Source organism: Melospiza georgiana, chromosome 2, assembly GCF_028018845.1.
Source record: "Melospiza georgiana isolate bMelGeo1 chromosome 2, bMelGeo1.pri, whole genome shotgun sequence".
NCBI classification, from domain to species: domain Eukaryota; kingdom Metazoa; phylum Chordata; class Aves; order Passeriformes; family Passerellidae; genus Melospiza; species Melospiza georgiana.
In genome coordinates, this window is record NC_080431.1 from 45,112,043 (window position 1) to 45,118,286 (window position 6,244).

Below are 6,244 nucleotides of genomic sequence, written 5' to 3' on the forward strand. Positions count from 1 at the left end.
GTGGCTTGCATGCTTTTAATAAAAAGGTCTGATAAATATTTTACCCTATAAAATGGCAGGATTGAACTATTAAAAAAAAGAGAGAGAGACCTGTATAACTCATCACCTTTCGGTGAAATGGATTTTTGTTAATTGTTGCCTCTCACTGCATCTAAGGTGAGAGATGGAAATCTAATAATGTCAAGTTGTGAATATAAGATGACATTCACAATGTGCCTCTCTTTTACATCCTTTCACAGATATTGTTTCCTACCACAGGATTCAAACAATTATTTGATGAATTAGGAATTATTATTTTCTGGGTCTAGTTAGGTTTTAAAAATATTTTCTATGTATTTCTTAGTGCAATTTGAATTACATTATAAGAAGCACAAATAACTAAAGGTGACTGGTAAAAAATACATGATATATAGTTTATTTCCTTTTTTTTTCTATTATGACAACTTGACATAATATTTTGTCACTACACCAGAACCAAAAACCAGGTTTCACGCTAATAACACATTAGCCTAATTGCTTTAAATGCCCGTGATTAAATGAACAACCTTGACGCACCAAGTATTCTGTTGTGACAGCTCTCTGGGATGCCTGGAGTCCCAAAAGCAGGACGCATTCAGCAACACTTTAAAAAGTAAATAAAATAGCCGATTGCCATGGCAACTGTCCGGCCGCCCGCTCCGCACGGCGCGGCGGCTCCGAGCGCTGCCCTGCAGTTCCCGCCCGCGGCCTCTAGATGCCGCTGTTTACTGCGGTTCGGCGCCGCGGCCCGGGGGAAGCGCGCCCGGCAGGAACGGTGCGAGCCCGAACCCCGCTCCCCGCCTCAGCAGCCGGGAAAACAGGCACAGCTTCTACATTTATCCGTAAAAATAACGCCCCCTCAACCCCCCCAAAATACCCCCAAAACCCCCAAACTTGTACTTTCTTTTTCCAATAGGATCGCTCTCGGAAATACAATTAAAATAGTTTTCATGGCATCCCAAGCCATGAAATGTTCCGCCTTCCTAATTAGAGAAACTCCTTCTCACAGACACACATACTTAATTATTCTGGATGTCTTTGTTTAAAAATGACACTGTATAAATATTAATCCTTTTATTCCCCCCAACTATTCTTTGTTCCGTGATCTACATTCATTGTAGCACAGTAAATTTGAGATCATTAGATCAGTTACTGCTATTTAGATGTAAATGTCTTCAAGGAAGATTAATTACTCTCTAATTTGGATTTTCTTTTTATTTTATTTTTTTTTCTTTAATCGGGATAATGAAGACATTCTCTGATACTTATATGATAATTAAAAAACACTCATAAATCAACATAACCCCCACAAACACAAAAAAAAAAAAAAACAAACAAAAAAACCCAAAAAACCCTCAAAAAACTCAAACAGAAACTCCCCTTAAGCCTCTATATAAGACAGTTCACAGCAGATAAAATTTTGGAAAGTATATGAGTAATTTTTATAGCATTTAAACTAGTAAAAGAGGTTAGGCAAAGCTTCAGGAAGCCATTTAGTAGTTGAAATATTCATGTTCAAGTTGCATATTCCTTACAGGAGCCTCTTGGTTCCCTCTACAACACAGGAAGAGTGCAGAATCACAGAGTGCTATCTTTCAGAAACGAAAGAGAGACCACTCTTTCCTTTATACCTGTCAGAAAAGCAGATACTCTGACTAGAATGGTGATCTATCCACAAGCACATAGAGAGTATGTACTCACACATGTAACTTCTCAGTTTGGACCTCCTGGCAGATTCTCTCAAAAAACAAGAGAGCGCTGTTTAGGCAAACTGAAAGCATCTGTTACCAACTCTCATTAGGAAGGCTTTTGAATTACCTGCTATAGACCTCTTAGAAGTGGAAAACGAGCCACCAAGAGCACTTGTATCACAGGCTAGAAATTCATTATAGTGCTCTGAGGAAGCAGGAGAGCTGAGAGGCTTTTGTTTCCTTATCCTGGGTGACTCAAGCATGCACCACCCTTTTGTACACCACCTGCAACTCCTTGATTGCTTGGGGAGGGCCAGGCTTACTGACACTATGAAGGATTTTCTTGAACGACAGTTTCATGCTCATGGAATAAAGAATGCAAGTCAAGACTCACACTCTACTCTTGTCCACTATGCCTGGGAATCAGCACACACACACACACAGACATATACAACCTGCCAAGACACAGCTAAGAAGTTCTTCCAGAAGTTAGGAGTTGTGATTTTGAATCTATAAGAACAAAAACCAAGTAAGCGTGTTCTAGGCTAGAGGAATACTAAAACCATTTAAACATAAATTTCATGGTTGTGCTTAAAAATAGAGCAAAACAAAATGCACTATGCTTTACACAAGGCTTGATTCTGTAAGCATGCACTGTTTTATCCCCTGAGAAAAGAAACAGGATCTTATTTGTAGATCCTGAAATGACTTGAGATATGCATTGCTTAGATAGAGTGAGAATAAGAGATTTTTGAACAGCCACAAAATCACAAATGTAGATTCTCAAAGCTATTTAAGCAATAATTCTCAGCAAGCTTCAATTTAAATAGTGGACAAACTTCCTTCAGTTAGATGACATTAAAAATAAGACTTTCAGGATTGCATTGTGAGGTAGATGTCTAGGTACTGTCCATAACTTACTTGAGACAACTAAGATATTTTTAGACCTGTTTTTGAGACTTTGGCATTTTTTAACCTTATAGCTTCTTAGATATTCTCCAATATTATGCAAGATCTACTGCACATCAGAACAAGTAGTATCAGTGTTAATAAGAACAGAATTTGTGACTGAACACTTTAAATTGCAGCTCCCTTAGGCTAAGTGGGAGCACTGACATAATAATTTATAATGCTAACTGAAAGAATGGAATTAAAGAAAGAATTATAAAAATGAGCCTCCGGTCTGTATTTAGTGGGGAGGAGCTGTATTTTTGATATGACCTCCTCTTAATACTATTAAAACATGTAGGTCCTCATCCAAAACTAAATGGGTTTCTTATGCATTAAAGTCCATGTTCAGGCACAGCATAATTCTGCTTCATGACCAATTTTTTGATTTCCACTTTTGGGAAAACTGAAACATACGAACTTCTGCAAGAGAACCAGTTATGTTCAACTTTTAAAGGCTGATTCAAATCTTATATCTACTGATAAATAAAAAACCAACAAGACAGAAAGATTACTCGTTAGCCATAGATGCGTCGCTGCCAAAGAATCCAAGCTTTGGCAAAAACCTTCACCTTACAGTATTTTACATTAAATGTTTCAAAGCACCAGATGGGTCTGGCTGAGGAATACCTGCACTGTTATTCCATTGGGAGAGTGTAGGGCACTGAGTTACCACAGACCAAAGCAGAGTGACAAAAACACTTTTGTCAATGGAATGGAGATTTTCACTCCTGTTCACAGACTTAGATCCAAGATCAAATACTTAATGGGGATAAAACCTGAAAGCTCACAATTTCAGTGGTTGTCTTGTAGTAGGATATGTACAGAGATACACATCTCTGTCTGTACAGAGAAAGATTTTTGCTATACCATCTTTTCAATGGGTGCATCTTTTGGGCTAGCAGACAGTCTCTTTGTTCACTTAAATTCAATCATGTTAATAAGAATCTCATAGTTTTTCAATTTGCATTTTTTTATTATTTCTGTCAGTAATGAAAAGCATAATATTGTGCTGAATACAGATGGCTGTCTCACTGTGTATCCTGAAGTCCTCTGGCACTCATGTTCTTAAACAAATACTAATATTTCAGTAAGACTCCCTGCATTTCTCAGTCAAGAATCAGCTGAACAGGAATGCAAACCAAGCAGCAGCTGAAGCACATCTTGAAATGACTAGTGTTCAGTGTATCAAGTTTACTGAATTGCACAGGAGTTTTGTGGAATTGACAGCACTGAAGCAGTGAGGGAGAAAAAGGCTTTATAATTATTACTCCCCCCGGGTATGGTAACAGCATATGTAAGGTGGATCTGGTTTTACAATGACTAACATGGTTTGTTATGCCTTAAAGACCTCACAATTACAGGAATCAGATAAATGTATCACTTTTGTATTACACCTTAATGTGTTTTTATTCTGGCATCAGGTGCATTTTACCTGAGTTTTCACTCCAAGAAAATCTGTAGGTTTCTTTTTCTATTGCCCAGATTTACTGTCTTCAGTGACAAATAGTTATACAGATATATTCTATAGAGAAGAAGAATGTCTAAAGAGGACTGTGAATAAACTCAACTTACTGTTTTTCAAAATATTCTGTCTTAGAAACAAGTATCCTCTCCTCATCACAGACCTGAGGCTTGCAAGCACAGATATACATGAATCAGACAGAAGGCCTTCAGTCTATCTAAGCTTTAAAAAGATAAAGGGGAAAGACGGAGATATGAAAGGGAATCTAAGAACTGATCCCTGTAAATCCATCTGAAAATAACAACTTTCTGGCCTATGTCAAAACAAACTTTGTCAGGGAAAAAAAACTGCGGCACTTCCGAGCTATTCCTAATATTGAATTTTTCAGATTATAAGGTGTCTTCCCTTGGAGGGGGCATTTTCCTTGCTCACACAACCCGAGTCTGTCCAAGTCCATTGCAAGAAAAAGGGCGATGGGTGCTTTGTTAGGCTTTGCTGTAGACCACTGAGGCATCCTCCTGCCTCTGCTAGGACTAAAAGCAATCTAATCTACCTGTCTAGACAAGGCTTTGCACAGGTCTGATCCCTTCCTTTGGTGCTGCTTGTGACATCCTGAAATTTGACAAGGAAAGCAATTATTGATCAGTCTGAAGTGTGTTTTGCAGTGATAATTGTCTAAGCATGACTGAGTGATGCCCCTGTAGATAGGTGCTTACTTATTTCCTGATGCATGTCGTCCTCAGAGCGACAGAAACACTGATAAGAGAGAGGACAAAATGACTAACTTTGATGGAGTTTGTGTTGAAACATCTGCTGCTTGTCAACATGGGAGGCAGAAGCAGTGATTTATTAGTAATAAAGAAGGAAAACACATGAAACTCCAATTTATTTTTCCTCTAAACTATTTTCTAAGAATGCCCAGTTAGTTTCCATAAAGGGAAAATAATGCCCCGTAACCTGTATATTCTTACTTTGCTTACATTATTACTTACATGATAACACATTTTTTGCTTTAAGACTTTGAGTGACTTTTGCCCATTAAGAAACCTGGATGAAAAAGTCGCTAAATGGAACAGTGAAAATCTATGGAGAAGTCATATTGTGGTCCTTTAGATTTTTTCTCTTGCCTAGAACCTAATATCTTTTTAGGATTTTGAACAAAATGTAAATGACAGCAAAGATATTTGGTGACATTTCCTATTCTGTGAATACATGCCAAACACAGACCTGTAATTCTCCCCCATTGTTTTTGTGAGAGTAATTTTGTTTGGATTAATCCTTTCCTTCAGGCTCAGCTCTGCATGAGCACTGTGCAGAATTCTGGCTTCCATATAAAGAGGAGCTCAGAGAGGAACTGGCCTCCAGAAAGCCAAAATTACATCAAAGAAAGTACTTCCCCAGAATATGATGGCATGTACAGAGTTGGGGTACTGCTGCCCATAGGAGGAGGGCACGCACCTTGTCTTTTATAGATTTTGAGTCCAGAAGAACAAAGGGTCTTTGAAAACCACAGCCATGCCAGTGGGGCACAGAAAAGGGATGCAGCCAGGAATCCGTGCTCTTCCCTTCAGTGCATATGCCTGGCAAATAGATGGGCATCATCTGCTCAATGAAAGGGTGTAGCTCTTGCAATATTTCTACTACCAGGACACTAAACATACAATTCCCAAAAGGTAAAGCCTCAAAGCCATAGATTCTTTGGTTAACAGGGGCATTAAGAAATGCGAAAGTGTTAGAAATAAGAAGTGATTATGACAGCATGATGCTTTTAAAGAGAAATTAGTCATCTGTCTGCCTGCCTTTGTAATTTAAAGAATAAAGCTATGTCTACGTCAAACAAGTACATTTTTTTCCCTAGAGGACATAGGGTTTAATCAAGCTTTACTACCTTAGTAACCTTTTGTAAATGGTGAGGCATGAATGACAGAAGTGTAGGACTCAAAAAAGAAGATATTTAGGTTCAAACCCAGGTGTAAAGATGTCAATCTCACTAATGCAAGTTAGTGTGAGTATATATATTGATTTAAATTGAGCATTTTCTATATTCTGTGCAAGCAAGGAGCAGGTCATAAGTTGGAAGCAGAAAAACAAAGTAAATGTCTGTTTTGGTAAACCATGACAA